Source organism: Cibotium barometz, chromosome 11 (genome assembly GCF_041138505.1).
Source record: "Cibotium barometz isolate CiBa-2024 chromosome 11, ASM4113850v1, whole genome shotgun sequence".
NCBI lineage: Eukaryota > Viridiplantae > Streptophyta > Polypodiopsida > Cyatheales > Cibotiaceae > Cibotium > Cibotium barometz.
The window spans coordinates 60570066-60592752 of record NC_141056.1 but is presented as its reverse complement, the minus strand read 5'-3'; the positions used below and the strand labels follow the sequence as shown (position 1 = coordinate 60592752).

General features: G+C 48.9%; 1 protein-coding gene across 2 annotated transcripts in view; it reads right to left on the bottom strand.

Annotated features, from left to right (window-relative positions):
• LOC147634408 (5'-adenylylsulfate reductase 3, chloroplastic-like) overlaps window positions 1-22687 on the bottom strand; it is a 51573-nt gene that overhangs the window by 10203 nt on the left and 18683 nt on the right. The window lies entirely within an intron of this gene.

Below are 22687 nucleotides of genomic sequence, written 5' to 3'. Positions count from 1 at the left end.
CTGCTATTCCAACCGGCCTAGTGCCTACCATAAAATCCTGAAAAGAGGGAATGAGACTGGGCTGAGCCATAACATAGTCCACTGTACTAGCACCATGCCTATGTGGAAAGCAAGTGAAACCGCCCGATGTCGGGAATCTCTGTAGGCCATTCAGGATGGCCAATCCATGTGCAGTCCCCATGTCTATCAAATACCGCCCATACACTGTATGTTCCTCATCCTGTGAGAGTCTAGATAGGCCCATATCCCTAACATCAAGCTCCCTCAACATCTCCTCTGAGGTATCATAAAATACTGTCTGGTTATGGGCGGTCCTGGCATTGAAGTCCCCCAAGAGAATGATGTCACCATCCCTGGAGAACTCCCAAATGTCATCATCCCAAAATAGAAAAGGGAGACTGCCCGCTAGGTGATGCATACACTAATGTACTAGGAGCAAAATAGCATATAGCAATGTAGAGATATCTGCCCGTCTCTGCCCTCAGTCTAACCCACATGTACCTAGCCTGCTCATCTCTGCGGACTATATGTATCAGTGGTTGTAGCTCCTCTCTAAACAATACTGCCACTCCTCCTGAGCCCCGTCCTCTATGCTCTGAACGAGTCTCCTGTCTACAAGCTGTCTCCCATCGGTATCCACTAACATGTGGCATGGACTGTCCAGGAGCCTGATGCGTCTCACAGTAGAAGATGATGTCCCTCCCAGTGAAACTATCCTCAAAAGCCCCTACATCAAGACGTAGAGATCCATTACAATTCCAAGTAGCAACTTTGAGTGTAGTCCCATAGGTCTCGCGCCGTCATGAAGAGCGCCTCTCCATAATCACCACTCTACCATCTCTATAGAAGGCCACTTTCCCTTTCTCTCGGGCTGCCCTTATCTCTGGCATAACTTCTTTCATGTGGGCAAGTTGCGAGAGCGTGAGGTCATCTCCAAGGAATATTCCCGTCTTCTTGAGTGTAGGACGTCTCTTCAAGAAGTCCTTCTTCGCTTCCACGGAGGGGAAACGAATGATAAGTGCTCTCTCCTTAGAAGATTCGCCACCACTACCTTCTCTCTTCTTTCCCACTCTCCATGCCTTTGTGTGCGTGGCTTCAATGCCCATCATAGAGAAGAGCTCCTTGGTTTCCCCTTCCGCATCATCACGGTCTTTTAGACCGGACACTCGTACATGTAAGGCCCGGGTCTTCCTCCTTTGCTCCTCTTCAAGGGTCATGTTGATGATGGTGGGAGTGGGGATGGGTGGCGATTCTTTACCTTTCCCTTTCTTGGCGACCTCGATCCATTTCTCCGCCTCGTCCATCTTCTTTTGTGTCTTTGTGATCACCTCCACCCATGAAGATGTCTTCTCTTTATGTTGCTCCTCCTCCTCTCGAATGATCCTCATTTGCTCCTTGATGGTATTCAGCTCTTCAAGAAAGGAGGGCTGAAATTTTCCATCCTCAAGATTGCTTTTTGAAGTGGCTGCCAACTCCTTTTTGAGGGCTGAGATTTCAGCCGCTTGACTCTTAGAGAGAGAGAGAGAGAAACCCCTTGGCTGTTAGCCCCTCGACGCCTCCTCCAGCTCGCCTCCTTCCAAGAGAGAGATAGAGGTGCTGTTCATCCCAACAGTCGCCTTGAGATGTCTCTGCTGGCTGCTTCCACACATGCAGCCCGCCTGGCTCCCGTTGATGGCTGCAGCCCATATGCGCACCCACCTGGTCTTCCACACGTGCAGCCTCCACCTGAAAGCCCGCCTGGCTGCCCGACTGGCAGCAGCCCTACGCACAGCCACTTGGTCGCCTTTGCTGGCTGTATCCCATGCGCAGCCGTCTGGCGCCCTCTGCTGGCTGCAGCCCGCCTGGCTGTAGCCCATGCGCAGCCTGCCTGTAGCCCATGCGCGCAACAGCCCTGCCTGTAGCCCATGCGCAGCAGCGCCCTGTAACCCATGTGTGCAGCAGCCGAACTACACTCCCTGTAGCCCACACGGCGACCTGCTCAAGGGGATGTGCCATGCTCCATGCGCCACCCTTCGCCCTTTTTAAAAAGAGGTGATTCGCTTTTCTCAAAAACGCCAAAAGCAACATAAAAACGCATGCTTAAAAATAATATTATTATTTTAAGCCTTCAAAGGTTTAAAAACCTTATAACCTTTAAAATCCTTTTTGTCCCCTTTCACACTTGGGCTGGCCACACTTATGAATTTCCTTTTTATATCCAAATTGATGCCTGTTCACACTGTCCATCCCGTGCCCGTGCCCACCTGCTTGTTGTCCAGAGAGAAAAACTCAGGGTCGTAACATACCCCCCTCTTGAAAAATAGCAAGCGTCCTCGATTGCACTCAATCACACAGTAAGCATCCAATGAAGAAAGATTCCCCATATGACCAAAGCAATGCCCCTCCAGTGCATCTGGGTGATGAAACAATCATCCTGAACAATAAGGCCATACCGTCACATCACAACTCTTGCTTGTTCCTTCAGAACCTGCAGCAAAAGTCTAAAACCAAGTGGAAACACGTTACCTGTGTTAGCCAAAAACAAAACCATGCATCATTCTACATATGACAAACATATGCATGACACGTATATGCATTCGCAAACAATATGCTCCTCAAGATGCTCTACCTACTCTAAAATAAGAGTCTCAAGGCTGCTCGCAAGCCTTATGCCCATGGGCATCCCATAGGACCCACTGAAGGTACAACATGAGCATATGAAAGCACTCAATGCATCTAAACTATACATCCACGAAGTACTTTCCACATATGTCCCTCTTGATGCTTTACCCACTCTGCTCATGGCCATCCCGCAGGAGCCACACTCAGTGATGCATCCATGAACATAATAAAGTACTTGATGTATCATACCAACATACATGCATCACACCACTCCCTCCAAAGTATTGCCCATGTATTCTCAAGGGTACCAGGATCCAACGGCACTAGAATCCAATAATACCTCAAAAAGTTGTCAAAAGGCGGAATACTCTTCTCTATACACAATATCTCGAAGAAAAAACTGAATGAATACATTGTGGGGCAATGGGGCCTATTTATATGGCCCCATCATGCAGTCGGCCAACACTAGCATGCGCTGCGAGCCCTCACGACTGGGCACATCCAGTCGGCCACCAGCAGCAAAAAACTCCACGACACCTTCTGATCAGGTCGGCCAGCTCCACGTGTACAAGAGTGCAGTCGGCCAGTATCAAAAGTCTCCTGCTAGCCTGCGGCGGCAGCCACCCACACCATGGAAAAATGGGGAAAAATGGAGAAAAAATACGGGAAGTGAGGAAAAATGATAAAACGCGTATACAGGGTGGGCACACCCACAACAGAGGACCCCGTGTCTGATAAAGACAGGAGATGACTTCTAACAAAAGTGTATGCACAAATAGAGTTGGATCCATATATCTATGACCCAAACCAACTCTAGGACTGCTCGCAAGACTTATGCCCTTCATAGAGTCTCGAAGTGTTAACTCAGGAGTCAGGTTGCTGCAAACTTTGAGCTAAACCAAACCATGTCAGAGTCTCGAGTCTTCCATGCCCCGACCAAGCACATAGAGATACAGTATCACTTTGTACGTGAGAAGATCTTGGCTGGTGACATCTTGCTACTTTATTGTTCGACGGAGGACAATGCGGCGGACCTCTTCACGAAGTCTCTACCTCAAGCTACGCTCAGGCGGCACTCCAGCTCCCTAGGGTTGATTTCAATGCCAGGAGCTGAGAGGGGATATTAGAAGTCATCTCCTATCTTTATCAGACACCAAGGCCTCTGTTGTGGGTGTGCCCGCCTTGTATAGGTGTTTTATCATTTTTCCTCACTCCCCGTATTTTTTCCCCATTTTTCCATGGTGTGGGTGGCTGCCACAGGCTGGCAGGAGACTTCTGATACTGGCCGACTACACTCTTGTACACGTGGTGCTGGCCGACTTGATCAGAACGTGTCGTGGAGTTTTTTGCTGCTGACCGACTGGATGTGCCCAATCGTGAGGGCCGGCGACGCATGCTAGCGCTGGCCAACTGCATGATGGGGCCATATAAATAGGCCCCATTGCCCCACATTGTATTCATTCACTTTTTTCCTCGGGATCTTGTGTATAGAGAAGAGTTATACGCCTATCTCTCTCCTTCTCTTGTGCTGTCTATTTTCTGCACTCTACTTGCTCTTGTGGTCTCAGATTTGGTTGTCATTTCCGCCGCGTATTTTGACAACTTTTTGAGGTATTATTGTATTCTGGTGCCATTGGATCCTGGTACCCTTGAGAATACATGGGTAATACTCTGGAGGGAGTGGTGTGATGCATGTATGTTGGTATGATACATCAAGTACTTTATTATGTTCATGGATGCATCACTGAGTGTGGCTCCTGCGGGATGGCCATGAGCAAAGTGGGTAAAGCATCAAGAGGGACATATGTGGAAAGTACTTCGTGGATGTATAGTTTAGATGCATTGAGTGCTTTCATATGCTCATGTTGTACCTTCAGTCGTGGAACCTGCGGGATGCCCATGGGCATAAGGCTTGCGAGCAACCCTCAGACTCTTATTTTAGAGTAGGTAGAGCATCTTGAGGAGCATATTGTTTGCGAATGCATATATGTGTCATGCATATTGTCATATGTAGAACGATGCATGGTTTTGTTTTTGGCTAGCACAGGTAACGTGTTTCCACTTGGTTTTAGACTTTTGCTGCAGGTTCCGAAGGAACAAGCAAGAGTTGCTTGTCACTTTGATGTGACGGTATGGCCTTATTGTTCAAGATGATTGTTTCATCACCCAGATGCACTAGAGGGACATTGCTTTGGTCATATGGGGGGAATCTTTCTTTATTAGATGCTTACTGTGTTATTAAGTGCAATCGAGGACGCTTGCTATTTTTCAAGAGGGCGGTATGTTACGACCCTGAGTTTTTCCCTCTGGACTACAAGTAGGTGAGCACGGGCACGGGATGGACAGTGCGAACATGCATCAGTTTGGATATAAAAAGGCAATTCATAAGTGTGGCCAGCCCAAGTGTGAAAGGGGACAAAAAGGATTTTAAAGGTTATAAGGTTTTTAAACCTTTGAAGGCTTAAAATAATATTATTATTTTTAAGCATGCATTTTTAATGTTGCTTTTGGCGTTTTTGAGAAAAGCGAATCACCTCTTTTTAAAAAGGGCGAAGGGTGGCGCATGGAGCATGGCACATCCCCTTGAGCAGGTCGTCGTGTGGGCTACAAGGAGTGTAGGGCGGCTGCTGCACACATGGGCTACAGGGCACTCCTGCGCATGGGCTACAGGCAGGGCTATTGCGCACATGGGCTACAGGCAGGGCTATTGCGCACATGGGCTACAGCCAGGCGGGCTGCAGCCAGCAGAGGGCGCCAGATGGTTGCGCCTAGGATACAGCCAGCAAAGGCAACCAGGTGGCTGTGCGTAGGGGCTGCTGCCAGTCGGGCAGCCAGGCGGGCTTCAGGTGGAGGCTGCACGTGTGGAAGACCAGGTGGCTGCGCATATGGGCTGCAGCCAGCAACAGGAGCCAGGCGGGCTGCATGTGTGGAAGTGTCATGTGCACAGTGTGTATCTACCGTGTGCTACACGCACACAAGACTAGCTTCGAGGTTTGGGGAAGTTTGGAGCTAGGCAGGCTGATTGGCGAGCTGAGTTAGGGATAGACTAACGGGCGGGCACCCAAGTATGGACGGACGGGCGCCCAAGTGTGCACGCCCGATGACGGGCCAAGAGCCTATAAAAGGGTGGCCAAAGTTAGTCATTGAGAGGAAGGAAAGCTCGTTGGGCTGAATTAATGCAAGATTTTGATTTTGAGATTCGTTATAGAAAAGGGTCCATGAATAGTGTTGCAAATGCGCTTAGTCGAATTAGAGAGGTGAATACTTTGTCGTTCACCGAGATTTCTACTGACTTATTTCAGTTATTGAGAGGGCTTTGCAGGACTGATAGTTATTTTGGTCCATTTTGGCAGAAGATCCAGGACGGGAGCTCATTGATTAACCAAGACTTGATGACTAAACAGCCTACCATTCAGGCTGCAGGAGGCCAGTGGATGATTCGGAATGGTTTACTATTCCGTAATGACAAAATTTGTGTACCACAGATCCCGGACATTAGGTCCAAGATTCTTAAGGAGTGTCACGACGCCCCTTCTGCTGGACATCCTGGGGTACACAGGACACTATCGTTAGTGAAACACACTTTTTATTGGCCAAGGATGAAAGGGTATGTAGAAGATTATGTTCTCAAGTGTCAAGTTTGTCAAGCTAATAAAGCTGAACGCTTTAGACAGGCTGGGTTGTTGCATCCTTTGCAAATCCCAGGTAATAAATGGGAAAGTATTTCCATGGATTCTATTACCAGATTGCCAAGAACACATCAAGGCCACGATTCTATTTGGGTTGTGGTAGATCGCTTGACAAAAATGGCTAGATTTTTACCGACCCCGAAGACCATTACAGCTATGCAATTAGCAAGACAGTTTATCGAACAATTGTTTAGACTCTACGGAATACCGCAGGACATTGTTAGTGATAGGAGTTTACGAGTGATTTTTGGAAACTTGTTTTTGAGAAGTTGGAAACAACTTTGAATTTGAGTTCCTTAGATCATCCTCAATCTGATGGCTAGACTGAAAGAGTGAATCAGATTTTGGAGGAAATGCTTCGGGCATATGTATCCAAAAGACAGAGTTCATGGGAGGATTATCTTCCTATGTTAGAATTTGCATATAACAGTACTAAGCATACGAGTACATGTTTTAGTCCTTTCATGCTTATGTATGGTTTTCAACCTAGATCACCTGTTACAGTGGGATTCTCAGGACTTCAGCATGATGCAGCACGTAATTTTTTGCAAGATATGCAAGAAATGTTACAAGTTACGAAGGAATCTATTAGAAGTGCCCAAGACTGAGACAGATTTTATTCTAATAGACATCGTTCACCCACAGAGTTCTCTGAAGGAACGATGGTGTATTTGCGAGTTCCAAAAGATTTTGAGACTTTACAGACATGTCGATCTCCGAAATTATCCCCTAGATACTGTGGACCATTTCGTATTACACGACGGATTGGTTCAGTTGCATATGAATTGGATTTGCCTTCTCATGTGAAAGTTCATCCTGTATTTCATGTCAGTAGACTTAAGGAAGTACTGGGTGCAACAGACCAGTTAGTTACTCCTCAAGAAATCATAGATGTCGAGGACATGACATTTGTTCCACACGAACCTGAAAAGATTCTTGGATTTCGTGAAAGAAGATTGCGTAATACACTTATCACGGAATGTTTTACATTTGTTATTTTTAACCTGTAATCGGTATGAGTCGGGTAAACCAGCTACGAAAAACCCCAACAGAGTAGTGGGATCCATCTTTGTAGCTTTCATCTGCAAGTCTCGAAACTTCTGGAAGTAGACCTCATAAGTGAGGTGCTGCGAGGTCATGGTCAAAGCTGAAAACCGGGTAACAACATCATAATCATCCTCTTTCTTTTTCTTGATGGATTGAGCATTGACTATGACCGAGTTCAGAAGGTTCTGGACTGGCCTATACCGCGAACAGTGAAACAACTTCGTTCTTTTCTTGGTTTTGTTGTTTTTCTTCGGAAATCTGTGCGGGAGTACTCTCAGCTCACACTACCGATGACCGACTTATTGAAAGGTCGTGGACGTGAGTCAAATCAGCCTATCACTTGGAATAACGATTTGGATATGGCCTTCAGACTTTTGAAAGATAAAGTCGAGGAAGCACCTATCTTAACATTACCTGATCCTAGTCGGCCTTATGTTCTTGAAACTGATGCGAATGACTATGCTATCGGGGTTGCTCTATTTCAAGATGGTAGACCGATTGCTTTTGAAAGTAAAAAGCTGGAAGACACTCAATCTCGTTGGCCAACCCTTGAGAAGGAGCTTTATGCTGTGATTCATGCTCTCAAGGTTTGGAGACATTATTTATATGGCTCCAAGTTTGTGGTATTGACTGATCATCAGTCAATCAAGTATGTGTGTGATGCGGATGATTTGAGAGGAAGGAAAGCTCGTTGGGCGGAATTAATGCAAGATTTTGATTTTGAGATCCGTTATCGGAAAGGGTCCATGAATAGTGTTGCAGATGCGCTTAGTCGAATTCGAGAGGTGAATACTTTGTCGTTCACCGAGATTTCTACCGACTTATTTCAGTCATTGAGAGGGCTTTGCAGGACTGATAGTTATTTTGGTCCATTTTGGCAGAAGATCCAGGACGGGAACTCATTGATTGACCAAGACTTGATGACTGGACACAGTATTGGGTCCCAATTACCCTCTGTAGGGCCCCCACCACGGATGGTATATTTGCTTTATTAGAATGATGTAAATCTGAAAACAAATACAGAATTCTTGACCTTTCTTGGCTGGGAAATCCCTGCCCTTGACCTTCAGAAGTCCACCCCTTTGCTTAGCAATCTCCTTGGCTTGTCTAGCCCTTGATTGGCTTGAGCTCTTGAGATGAATGATGGGCTTGTGGACCTCTCCTATTTATACTCCCCTACAGCAACAGTCGGCCAGCATAAGAGCAGGCGGCCAGCAGACAATTCCCACGACTGAGTAAAATCAGCATTAAATGCTCAAAAAAAAATCCTAATAAATGCTGCGTTTTTCCCCTAGCAAGCTGGGGAGGCAGGCGCTTGCTTCTAGAAGGCTGGGCAAAGCCTTTGCCCACAATCCATGGGCTGGGCAGCCTATATGGGCTGCCCCATACTTGCCCTACAGCCCTAGGAAGGCTGTAACCTCCTGAAAATAGCCTTATTCTTGCCTTAGGTCTGTCCTACAGCCCTTCCATTCCATGGCTGGTGGGTCCAGCCTGGGCCTTACTGGCCCACATGGGGATGGTTTCACACCATTCCCATGCCCACACTCAGATCCGGGATAGCCCTATGGGCTGGCCCCTTGTCCTAACCACTATCTACTCAGTGATCTGGCATCCGGTACCATACCAGATACACAGAACCACTGTCATCATTCTAGAGGGAGACTCACAACGCGGACTGGCACTGTTTCATGGGCAGGACAGTGCACATCTGACCTTGGACTCATGTGCAGGACAATACACACCTGACCTTGGACTCATGTGCAGGACAATACACACCTGACCTCGGACGACTGAGATGGATCCCTGGCTGACTCATCCCGGACTGGGCTCACATGGGACCAGTTCACCATCCCAGGTCCTACACCTTCTGTACAGAAATGTCTACGTGGCATCCAAGTCCGGGATGCACGTGACAGGTCCACTCGGAGGGTAACTCCGTGACTCCCGACTCCCAAAGGGTGTCCAACAACCACCTGGGTACTTGAACAGATCGAGGAGCCTCCGTGTCATGTGCACAGTGTGTATCTACCGTGTGCTACACGCACGCAAGACTAGTTTCGAGGCTTGGGGAAGCTTGGAGCTAGGCAGGCTGATTGGCGAGCTAAGTTAGGGATAGACTAACGGGCAGGCACCCAAGTATGGACGGGCGGGCGCCCAAGTGTGGACGCCCGATGACCGGCCAAGAGCCTATAAAAGGGTGGCTAAGGTTGTTATTGGGATATAGAGAGTCTCGCGAGTTTGTGAGAGCTCTATGATCTTGGAGCCCGGATCTAGTGCAGACGTGCACCTGCTTTATGCAGCCGAGGCTGACAGCAATCTCGAGGCCCGCGAGGGCAGTTTCGTGGCGGTATGGGACGTCGCAAGGAGGAGATTGGTCGGTACGTCATCCTAGTTAGCTCAGCTCTTGACTCGGTGGGGACAGCCAAGTCTGTGGGCTCGCCCACGGCTGTCATGGTTGGGAGGTGAGTCAGGCTCCCCCTTGTTTGTTTGTTTGTTTGTTTGTTTGTTTGTTTGCAGGATTTGAGTCTCGTATCAAGAACGATCACGAGGAGATCCGTGGGGATTTGACAGTGGTATCAGAGCATGCCTCGTGAACGAGCAAGTCGGTAGGTAGAGAAGATGAGGTCGAAGAAAGGTATGTGTTAAAAAGCTTGCTGTTTTTTCTGTGCATGCTGCTGTTTTCAAAAATAGTATGTGTTTTTCTTCATCAAAGAAACCCATGTTGATGGGGATGGTAGATGGTAGGGTCATTTGCTTGCAAAGAAGAGGCATGATTCATTTTTGCAGTCGCATGAACGTAGAGAGAAAACAGAAAAAAAAAAAGCATGGTTTGCTTTTAGTTGAACGATTGAGAGAGAGAGCATGCGTGTGAGAAGGTGAACATGCTGACGGTTTGCATACTGGTCGAACTGGGCAAGGTTGACAGCCGCCCAAGAGTATGAAAGAGGCCCTGCTGGCGGGCGCCCAAGGCCGTGTAGGCAGGTGCGTAGCCAGGCAGCCTAGGCCTCCATGACCAGGCGGCCTAAACCTGCATGACCAGGCGGCCAGGCCTGCGCAGCCAAGCGGCCAGGCCTGCGCAGCCAGGCGACCAGGCCACGCAAGGCAGGCGCCCAGGCCCACGTGGCCTTGTGGCCACGCCTACATGGGGCTGACGCACGCGCAGGTTGGTGAGAACGCGCAGGCTGGCGTGGCGCCGGCAGGAGAGCTAGCGAAAGCAGCTGCACAAGTGACGTCAGCAACAGCACACCGGCGGCTAATCCAAGAGGGGAAAAAAAAAACAAGGAAAGCACACGTTCTTTTTGGGCTTTCGTTTTTTTTTTTAGTTTAATTTTTTTTAAAACCCGTCCATACTTGGGTGCCCGCATCTCATCTCATCTCTCTCTCTCTCTCTCTCTCTCTCTCTCTCTCTCTCTCTCTCTCTCTCTCTCTCTCTCTCTCTCTAAACCGGCCTTCAGAAAGCAAAGGGCGGTGAAACAAACACTCGCACATAAAACAACACTTCAACACCATTGAAGACCTAGAAAAGGAAAACAAATAGGGGGAGCTAGAGTGCTCCTGCAAAAAGTACACGGACACCGATTAGCCCCAAATCGCAGTGGCGCCCCTTGCGGTATTTCTTTAATTGATTATAAGAGCTTTGATTACAATATAAGGCTGGGAACTCAGCCGTCACAGTAGAACCCTGGAAGCCTGCAAAGAACCTGCATCTGGCTTCTTGTCCACTCGGCATCCACAAACAAGTCCAGCCATTGTTCACATCGAAAGACTCTTCTCACATTGAGTCTGCACACAGAAGCTTTCTGCCATGATCAAGGCCGCCACAACCATCCATAGCCTCTCACACTATGAACAGCATCACACCCTGACACATCCAGTGCTCCTGCATCACAACACAGACTCCCAAACTGTCTCTCAAAAGAGTATCACAGCACAGCATACCATACAGTCGACACACCTGTACAAACCCTCTCTACCTTCCAAGGGTACTATCCATCTCTGTCATGGATTCCCTGTTCCCTGCCCAATCAGTAGCAAGGCTGTACCAAACATGTGTCCATTCCTGTACCCTCTGCCTGCATGTGACCTATCTCCTGGAGAAACCCAAAAACATGTTTCCTCGTCGAGAAACCTACGACCTGTTTCCACATGAAACCCTTAGGCCTGTTTCCCTTTGAAACTTCTGTCCTGTTTCCATAACATCTAGTTACCTGTTCCCTCATGAAACATCTGGCAACATAGAGATGCCCATAACTGTAGGTCCCACTGTTCCTTTCTAGCGGGAAGAAAACAATCTGCTCCATGAGCACGCAGCCATGCGAGCTTGCATCACTCCCATGCCAAGAAACATAACCAAGTGACCTGTACTTGAAGCCGGAAACCCAAGTACATAGCTGAATTTGCATCCAAGCAAAAACAGCCCATAAACTGTCCCAAAACAGTCCCGAATCCAAAGCAAAGAGAAGCTGAAAGTTCCATCAGTTGAACGCCATCGACATGATGTCTATGTTCATGGAAAACCAGCCTCTGTCCACCTTTGTGTCAAGAGAAACCAACCCTTGTCTACTCTTCAGCAGAGGGAGAGAGAGAGAGAGAGAGAAAGAGAGAGAAAACAATACTGGCTGTCCCCACATGTACGCCCCTATTTCTCCTACAATCCCCCTCTTTCCAAGAGAAACTCTCATGCCCTGTACAGTCCAGCACCTCTGCAGTCCATCCACGTGGAGTCCATGCAGACAGTCTCTTTGCGCCAGCTTTTCACCAGGAAAGGGAAGAGATCTACGCTCTATTCAGCCCCTGCCCAACTGTCTTCTCCTCCACGCAGCCCACCTGAACCTGCAGTCCAGCCCACAAGCAGTCTACCATACCAGCAGTCATACAGTATGGTACCTGCTGTCGTACTTGCCTGCGCTGTTTGTACCAGCAACCTGTACACGCCTGTACCTGCACAACCAGATCTGCCACGTGGACTGTACCTGCACAGCAGCCGTACACTGCCACGTGGACTGTACCTGCACAGCAGCCGTACACTGTACCTGCACAGTCCCTTTCATGCGCAGCCAACATGCATCTTCAGGCGACCAGCCCTCCTCAGCGAAAAAGCACACACTTCCTCTAGAGAGATAGGCGCCTCCTCCTTTTTCTGCCCAACAGCCCCTCTTTTACCAAAAAGCTCACACGTGGCCCCAAAAATAGCATAAGGGCCACGTTTCTTTAATGAAAGGCTTTATAAATGATTACAAAGGTTTTTAAACCTTTTAAGCTAAAATCTTTTTGCCCCCCTTCACACTTGGGGTTATCCACACATGGGCTCCCATCTTCACTCCCACCTGATGCCATTCACACTGTCCACCATGTCCCCGTGCACACCTGCATCTTGTCCAGAGAAAAACACAGGGTCATCACATAACCCCCTCTTGAAAAATGGCAAGCGTCCTCGATTGCACTCAATGGCACAGTAAAGCATCTCATGAGCAAAGACACCCCATATGGCAAAAACAATGGCCTTCTAATACATCTGGATGATAGAACAATCATCCTGCACAATAAGCCACACTGTCCTCTTGCTTGTTCCTTCAGAACCTACAGCAAAAGTCTAAAACCAAATGGAAACACGTTAACTGTGTTAGCCAAAAACAAAACCATGCATCATTCTACATATGACACACATATGCATTCGCAAACAATATGCTCCTCAAGATGCTCTACCTACTCCAAAGTAACAGTCTAAGGGCTGCTCGCAAGCCTTACGCCCATGGGCATCCCGCAGGACCCACGACTGAAGGTAAAACATGAGCATATGAAAGCACTCAATGCATCCAAACACTACATCCACTAAGTACTTTCCCACATATGTATCATGGCCATCCCGCAGGAGTTACACCCAATGGTGCATCCATGAACATAATAAAGCACTTGATGTATCATACCAACATACATGCAGCACTCAACACAATGCAGAGTATTTCCCAATGTATTCTCAATGGTACCAAGATCCAATGGCACCAGAAAAATACTTCTACCTCAAAAAGTGTATGCATACATGCACAAACAGAGTTTGATCCATATTTCCATGAACCAAACCAACTCTAGGACTGCTCGCAAGACTTATGTCCTCCATAGAGTTATCCATAGTTGCAGTTAGAGTTCCAGGTGCGCGCGACTGTGAACCATACCCAACTTTACCATCTCATGTGTCTAGAACACAAGATCATAGAAGTCCCATAAGCAGATGTACTGTCAGCCTCAGTACCTTCGGGTGAATACAAAGATGTCACCAAGCGACTCCTAGATAACAAATGAGCCTGTCTGTAACAACAAGGGAGCGGAGGTGCTACCCCCCTCTTGAGCATCAGGCAATGCTCCAGACCTATGCTCTGCTGAACCTGAACAAGCCGTAACAAGAGTCGACTCCAACTCATAGGCATCAAGATAAAGCTGCAACTCCTGAGGTGAATCTGCTAAGTCACCCTCCTCCATCCACTTCGCATCCATCAGTGAACCTCCTCCATCCACTTCGTATCCATCAGTGAACAGCTCTTGAACTTCACAGGATAGCGACGGGAAACCTTACCCTGTACCTTTCTTTCCTTATGTGCCAGTATATGCTCAGGAATAAGAACCTCGTCAAGTTCCTCCACTTCCTTCTGAGCCTCATCTGATACATCTTCAGGCACCCAAAACCTGTTTGCACTCCACCCAAGTGATAAGCACAAGTCCTCAATGAAGCATAGTAGATCACCACTGCTAAACATAGAAAGAAACTGTCTTCCGAACCCATGAAGCCTCTATGAAGATACCACCGGTGACAAACTGTCGAAAGCCATAGCCTTCAACACATCTCCTGCACCATAACACTTCAACTGCTTCTTGTTCCTGGCTGACTAATTCTTGTCCTTGGTGTCTTTTCTCCTGAGCTTCATCTTCAGCTCTTGCTCTTCACCTCATATAGGCAAAGACACAAAATCCTGAACTGTGTCCTGCACTTCCTTTTCATTTTCCTCATGTTGAAGCTTTTGGTGTGACTCTCATGAGACAACCACAAGCTCGCCCCCTTAGGAAAGTTGGCGATTGTCCCGACCAAAGCAACCACGGACTCGCCTCCTTGAGAAAGTCGACGATGTGTCCCCGGCAGCGGCACCTTGTAAACCGGCCTTCAAAAAGCAAAGGGCGGTGAAACAAACACTCGCACATAAAACAACACTTCAACACCATTGAAGACCTAGAAAAGGAAAACAAATAGGGGGAGCTAGAGTGCTCCTGCAAAAAGTACACGGACACTGATTGGCCCCAAATCGCAGTGGCGCCCCTTGCGGTATTTCTTTAATTGATTATAAGAGCTTTGATTACAATATAAGGCTGGGAACTCAGCCGTCACAGTAGAACCCTGGAAGCCTGCAAAGAACCTGCATCTGGCTTCTTGTCCACTCGGCATCCACAAACAAGTCCAACCATTGTTCACATCGAAAGACTCTTCTCACATTGAGTCTGCACACAGAAGCTTTCTCCCATGATCAAGGCCGCCACAACCATCCATAGCCTCTCACACTATGAACAGCATCACACCCTGACACATCCAGTGCTCCTGCATCACAACACAGACTCCCAAACTGTCTCTCAAAAGAGTATCACAGCACAGCATACCATACAGTCGACACACCTGTACAAACCCTCTCTACCTTCCAAGGGTACTATCCATCTCTGTCATGGATTCCCTGTTCCCTGCCCAATCAGTAGCAAGGCTGTACCAAACATGTGTCCATTCCTGTACCCTCTGCCTGCATGTGACCTATCTCCTGGAGAAACCCAAAAACATGTTTCCTCGTCGAGAAACCTACGACCTGTTTCCACATGAAACCCTTAGGCCTGTTTCCCTTTGAAACTTCTGTCCTGTTTCCATAACATCTAGTTACCTGTTCCCTCATGAAACATCTGGCAACATAGAGATGCCCATAACTGTAGGTCCCACTGTTCCTTTCTAGCGGGAAGAAAACAATCTGCTCCATGAGCACGCAGCCATGCGAGCTTGCATCACTCCCATGCCAAGAAACATAACCAAGTGACCTGTACTTGAAGCCGGAAACCCAAGTACATAGCTGAATTTGCATCCAAGCAAAAACAGCCCATAAACTGTCCCAAAACAGTCCCGAATCCAAAGCAAAGAGAAGCTGAAAGTTCCATCAGTTGAACGCCATCGACATGATGTCTATGTTCATGGAAAACCAGCCTCTGTCCACCTTTGTGTCAAGAGAAACCAACCCTTGTCTACTCTTCAGCAGAGGGAGAGAGAGAGAGAGAGAGAAAGAGAGAGAAAACAATACTGGCTGTCCCCACATGTACGCCCTTGTTTCTCCTGCAATCCCCCTCTTTCCAAGAGAAACTCTCATGCCCTGTACAGTCCAGCACCTCTGCAGTCCATCCACGTGGAGTCCATGCAGACAGTCTCTTTGCGCCAGCTTTTCACCAGGAAAGGGAAGAGATCTACGCTCTATTCAGCCCCTGCCCGACTGTCTTCTCCTCCACGCAGCCCACCTGAACCTGCAGTCCAGCCCACAAGCAGTCTACTGTACCAACAGTCATACAGTATGGTACCTGCTGTCGTACTTGCCTGCGCTGCCTGTACCAGCAACCTGTACACGCCTGTACCTGCACAACCAGATCTGCCACGTGGACTGTACCTGCACAGCAGCCGTACACTGCCACGTGGACTGTACCTGCACAGCAGCCGTACACTGTACCTGCACAGTCCCTTTCATGCGCAGCCAACATGCATCTTCAGGCGACCAGCCCTCCTCAGCGAAAAAGCACACACTTCCTCTAGAGAGATAGGCGCCTCCTCCTTTTTCTGCCCAACAGCCCCTCTTTTACCAAAAAGCTCACACGTGGCCCCAAAAATAGCATACAGGCCACGTTTCTTTAATGAAAGGCTTTATAAATGATTACAAAGGTTTTTAAACCTTTTAAGCTAAAATCTTTTTGCCCCCCTTCACACTTGGGGTTATCCACACATGGGCTCCCATCTTCACTCCCACCTGATGCCATTCACACTGTCCACCATGTCCCCGTGCACACCTACATCTTGTCCAGAGAAAAACACAGGGTCATGACACTCTCTCTCTCTCTCTCTCTCTCTCTCTCTCTCTCTCTCTCTCTCAGGATCCTCCTACGTCATTACAGAGGACATGCCACAGGAGGAGGAGATAGGAGCCTCGCCATACACTTGTCTGTCAGAGGAGATTATGCATTATTCTACACTAGGGGAAGTATTTCTTACGGGCGACTTCAATGCCCACACACAGAGCAGACAGTGTGAGGTGTATGACTATGATGACATGGAGATCCTCCACCCTGTGGATCCAGAGGAGATAGGGGCTAGTCGGGCATCAGAGGACACTGGACCAGACAGAGGGCATTATGGGGACCACTTACTAGAGTTGGGAGCCAGGCATCGTCTCGTTATTTATAACGGGATGCTACAGTGGCCGGGGTCAGGAGGGCTGACATGCTTCCCACATGGGGGTCATACACGGACCGGAGGCACGGTGGTAGACTACATTATGGGGTCTTTGGAGGCATCACAGCTTGTCACCTCATTCTCCATTCCACCTCGTCCTATTGGAGCAGATCATACATACTTGGCATTTTCACTAGCCGGATCACCAGTATCACCAGCCCCCCACATACCGACGCCACACACTACCATCTACTTCACACATGACATGGCAGACATATACACTGGCAGAGTAGAGGATGGACTCCTACTCATGGATCCCCTGGCATCTATGGATACCATTACAGCCCAGCTCGCATCACTCCTACACACGGCTGCATTACAGAGCTTCCCACATCGTGTACACTCAGGAGAGCCTGCGAGACCTGGGACTATGCCCCAGAACAGATGGTATGATGACGAGTGCAGAGCCCTATACTCACGACTCCGCATACAGAGAGCCTTGGGAGCCATCACAGAGCAGGAGTCGAGGAGAGAGATGAGGAGACTTACTCGCCGCAAAAGGCGGGCCTTCGCAGAGATACAGGAGCTAGAGATCTTTCATTTCTTCATGAGTAGAGATAGCCCTGTCTCATGGCGGCACTTCAGAGAGCCCCGGACCCCGACGCCTATTGCAGACCCACAGACATGGCACACATATGCAGAGGGTCTATACCATGCCCCACAGCAGCCACCTATACCTCAGCCACATGAGCCTCGACCTACCACAGCTAGCTTCTTTACCCACTCGATGGTACAGGAAGCTATCCGCCGCCTACAGCATGGACGGGCCGCCGACCATATGGGCCTGCAGGGTGAGCATCTCATATATGCAGTAGATTCTTTAGCTCCTTTTCTTGCACACCTGTTTAACAGGGCACTAGCAGAGGGTTTGCCTGCGGAGTGGACGATGCACACCATTGTGCCGATTCACAAAACAGGGGATATGCTCGATCCGAGCAACTACAGGACGGTTATGGTTGGCCACGTGCTAGCCAAACTCTATGGTGCAGTGCTGGAGCAGGAGCTTAGCTTATATGCTGAGCGAGCAGGCTTACGCTCATCAGGGCAGGCAGGCTTCAGGAGAGCTTTCTCTACCACTGACCATGTATTCACTTTGAGATGTATGATTGATCAGGCCAGAGTGAGGAAGAGAAAGCTCTATTGCTGCTTTGTGGATTTCCGCAAGGCATTTGACACAGTACCACGAGAGAGGCTCTTTCAGCGCCTGCAGTCTCTTGGCATACCAGCAGATATGACATGGGGCATCTATGCATTATATGAGCAGGTTTTTGGGCGAGTCAGATGTCCAGGAGGTATGTCCGAGACTATTGCTAGCACCATTGGTGTGAAGCAAGGATGCCCACTTTCCCCCACGCTATTTGGGTTATACATTGATGAGGTGGCTGACTTCATTACACGGGGAGGCGGAGATGGAGTGGATTTAGCAGGTACCTCAGTACATATTATGCTATATGCTGATGATATTGTATTAGTGTCTGAGTCCCCAGGTGGTCTACAGCAGCATCTACATGCACTCCATGATTTCTGCACGCAGAGGGGTCTTACTGTGAACCTTGGGAAAACCAAGGTTATGGTCTTTCATACATCGAGACAGGGCAGGAGTCAGCTGACATTCACTCTCGCAGGATGCCAGGTGGAGGTGGTGACATCATACGTGTACCTAGGGGTTACCTTCTCTGCAGCAGCCACACGCTTTACCATGGGTTCAGCAGCCAGAGCTAGATTGACACGGGGATATGCAGCATTGGCTATGCTAGAGAGACAGTGCCACCAGGCGCATTTTCAGGAGCCCCGGACGAAGGGGTGGCTATTTGACACATTAGTCACACCGGCATTGATGTATGGAGCAGCAGTATGGGCGCCAAGCCTTGCTACTCATTGGTGGACACAGATAGAGAGACCACAGGCCCTCATGATGGCACGCATGATACGCAGCAAACCGTCAGTACCTCATGACATTATCCGAGCAGAGTTTGCTGCGCCTCCTATGATGGTAGAGGCCATATTTCAGACTATATGCCTGCTAGACAGATTCAGAGAGATGCCACATGACAGATTATCATACAGAGCTTTTCAGGCATCTAGACAGTTGGCTGAGGCAGGAGACAGAGGATCATGGTATGCACAGGTCACACATTGGTTCTCACAGCATGGCCTAGACATGGATCATCTACCACCATTCCAGTATGACAGGGATGCACCACATATCCGTCTCTCTCATAGTGAGAGGAACAGAGTATTGAGACAGGATCTATGGCAGCTCTATACACGAGAGACATGGATATCGCCTACACAGCCTCTTCCACCGAAGATGCTATACTACAGAGACCACTTCATGAGTATCACTGATGATGGATTTATAGAGAGGCCTAGATACATGGAGGGCTTTTTACCACACGGCTCCCGAGTGGCTATTGGTCAGCTCAGAGTTTCATCACACCGATTGGAGATTGAGACTGGCAGAGCAGCACGGATTCCCCGAGAGGAGAGGGTATGCAGATTGTGCAGAGAGGAGGTGGAGAGTGAGGAGCATTATGTATGCAGATTGTGCAGAGAGGAGGTGGAGAGTGAGGAGCATTATGTATGCAGAGCATATACAGCCATCAGAGAGAGATATCCCATTTTATTCAGAGAGCCACATTCCCTACGCCAGATCTTTGAGACAGCAGACCAGCGCATACTAGGGAGATACATTCTAGACATACAGCGCCACAGAGAGACATTATTACAGGCTCAGACAGCTCCAGAGGGGGGGCGACAGACACAGATTACTACATTTTTCCAGAGATCCATACCCCTCCCAGCCCCTACACGGCAGGGGATTACTCTCCAGAGAGCAGAGACACTTAGAGCCCGCAGGAGACAGAGGACACCTGGCTTTCGGACACCACGCCTATACCAGAGAGAGATGACAGAGATCAGAGCTCAGTTTCACAGAGAGGGTGCGGAGCGACTGGCTCGCTTCAGAGCACACCCAGGCATGTTCTTCAGGGAGCTGTGGACACCCCCTTCACTGATGTATACCATTTTATACCCCCAGTATGGTACAGGATGGAGCTAGCTAGGTTGCATATCATGATTGTATACTCCATGCATATAGCTTTGCATTCTCCTAGTAATAGAGCTCCATCCCCTGCACACCCAGATTCAGCTTTTTTATTCAGTACTTTTTCATTTTGTTGGGATGACAGAGGATACCCCATACAGGTACTCCGATTTGTCTCATAGGCCGAGTTCGGTCTTTTGGAAGACGTTAATAAAATCTTTCTTTCTTTCTTTCTCTCTCTCTCTCTCTCTCTCTCTCTCTCTATTTTCTGCACTTCTCCTTTCAAGTGTTGTGCGTTAATTTCCGTCGCGAAAAGAGTGCTGAATTCTGAGTTTTGAAGTTACCGATTTTTCTTCGAAGCTTTCGCATATTACAGTGGTATCAGAGCCTACTTCAAGTACAAAGGTTCAGCAAAGAAAGCCAGAAAATTTTTCTCGCTTGTGTGATTGGTTTTTAGACGCCGGTGGACTACCCCTTTCGGAGTGACTCCTGTCCCTCGAAGGACGGTTGGTTTTTAGCCTCCGGAAGCCTCCGGAAGTCTCCCACACAGATAGTGGATGGTCAGATTGCGTTCCGGAAAGGAATTGCATTTTCCTGCTATGGCGAGCTTCGGCGACGAGAGAGACCTAGAACCATGGGACCAGAGTGCACCAGGCAACCCAGCTAGGGCACCCGGCTTGAGTGTCACAGACATGTTCCAGCAGATGATGAGAGCACTCGCAGAACAGACAGCCAAGTTCGATGAGCAGAAGGCGCGGATCTTGGCTCTGGAGGAGCGTACCCGCTCTCCAGCGTCGCGTTTTCCATCTGCTCCTCCCTCTCCTTCCGTATCCCAGATACCAGATCCTCGTCACAGCGACCCTCTCGCGGGGTCATAGCCGCAGCCAAGCTCCTTGCTTGAGTTGCAGATGCGTGCATTTGAGATCCGACAACGAGAAGACGACGCCATGTGACGCGTGGAACACAAGCGTTACCTCAGAGCTTTGGACGCCAGATTGACACCGGCGGCGCCCTCGAATCATTTTCTCGAGAAAATGAATTTCAGTAAGTATAATGATAAACTCGATCCCACAACTCTTTATTCATGGTTACATCAATTTGAAGCTTACTTTGCCTCAGTGAGGAAAACAGATACTGACAAAGTGATCTTATCCAGTTGGTACTTGGAAGGTGAGGCCATTCCTTGGTGGACTCAGTGGGCTCATGCCCACACCAGAGCAGGTATGGCAGCTTATGTGTGGGACGAGTTCGTCCGCGACCTTAAGCAGCGGTTTCTACCGCCCCACTACCTTGAGCGACTCGAAGACGAGTTCAGGGGAGCGCGTCAGAACGCGCAACCAGTCCTTCAGTTTGCCAATAAAATTTTGACCTTATGTCTGCAAGTAGGCTTATCTGATACGGACAAGAAAGGGCAGTTTTTGTATGGCCTGGACACGCAAATCCAATGGGAGGTGCGTATGTTTAGGCCAGCCACCTTTGAGGACGCACTCTCGCTTGCGCAGAGTGCAGAAATGAAACACAATGGTGGCAAGCCCAAGACTTCCCAGCCGGCTTCTCCCAGGGCTAACGCCTCGAGGGACAAAAGCCAGAACCAGACGGGGTCTTCCCCAGGACAGAGCCCGGGAGCCTCTGGCTCCAAGCACTCGAACAATGCGTCTAAGCTTACTCCAGACCAGAAAGCGGAGGCAGGCAAGACGGGTGGCAAGTTGAGTGCTGAGGAGCTTGCTCAGTACAACAAGGGCAATTATTAGTCGGGAGCTCGAAGATAAGCAGAAGGGCGCCCATGACAAAGAGTATGAGCGCAACGAATTGCTCAAGTCCTTTGGCTACATAGGTGGCCAGAGAGTCGTCGTCATGTTTGACAGCGGTAGCACAGAGGATGTGGTCACGGAACACGCCGCTAGGCGTGCTCGTTTCGAGCTGACTTCGGTGGACAAACAGGTTGAGGGTTTTAGCACAAGTATGACAACGAGCGTCAAGTATGAAGCTCTAGGTGCTAAGTTAGTGATTCAGGGCATAGAGTTTGTGCGTGACTTTATGGTTGCCCCTCTTATAGGAGCAGACATAATTTTGGGTATTCAGTGGTTTCACAAGTTTCTCCCGGATGTCAAGTGGGACAAGCACACGTTCCAGATCAATCGGAATGTGTCAAGACTCAAACGCCCTGGTGACCATTAAGTGTGAGCCAGTAATTCCGAACTTTCCGCTCATAAGCCACTTGCAGGAGGCTAAGCGAGCAGTTAGGAAAGGCGCACAGTGTGCAATGATTTACATCCAGACAGCCCAGACGGTGGCCAGTGCTTCCGATAAGTACTCGGTTCTCCATGAAAAGTTCCAGAAGATTTTTCTTCGGGACAGCCTCCCTCCCCAACTCCCCCCGTCCAGATCGGAGGATCATACGATTGACCTCCTCCCAGGCTCGGAACCCCCGAGCAAGTTTCCGTATCGCCTTTCTAAGGCAATGGAATCGGAGCTGGACCGCCAACTCCAAGAATTATTGCAAGCTGGCTTCATCCGCCCCAGCGTGTCGCCATTTGCAGCACCGATCTTGTTTGTCAAGAAGAAAGATGGGTCTTTCCGGTTGTGTGTCGATTATCGTGCACTCAACAAGCTAACTATCAAGAGAAGATTCTCGATGCCTCGAATTGACTATATTCTCGAGAGGCTGAATGGAGCAAAGGTGTTCTCAAAACTGGATTTAAAGAGTGGGTACCACCAGGTACGGATTGTAGAGGGGGACATCCCCAAGACAGCCTTCCGTACAGAACGGGCCCACTATGAATTTGTGGTCAT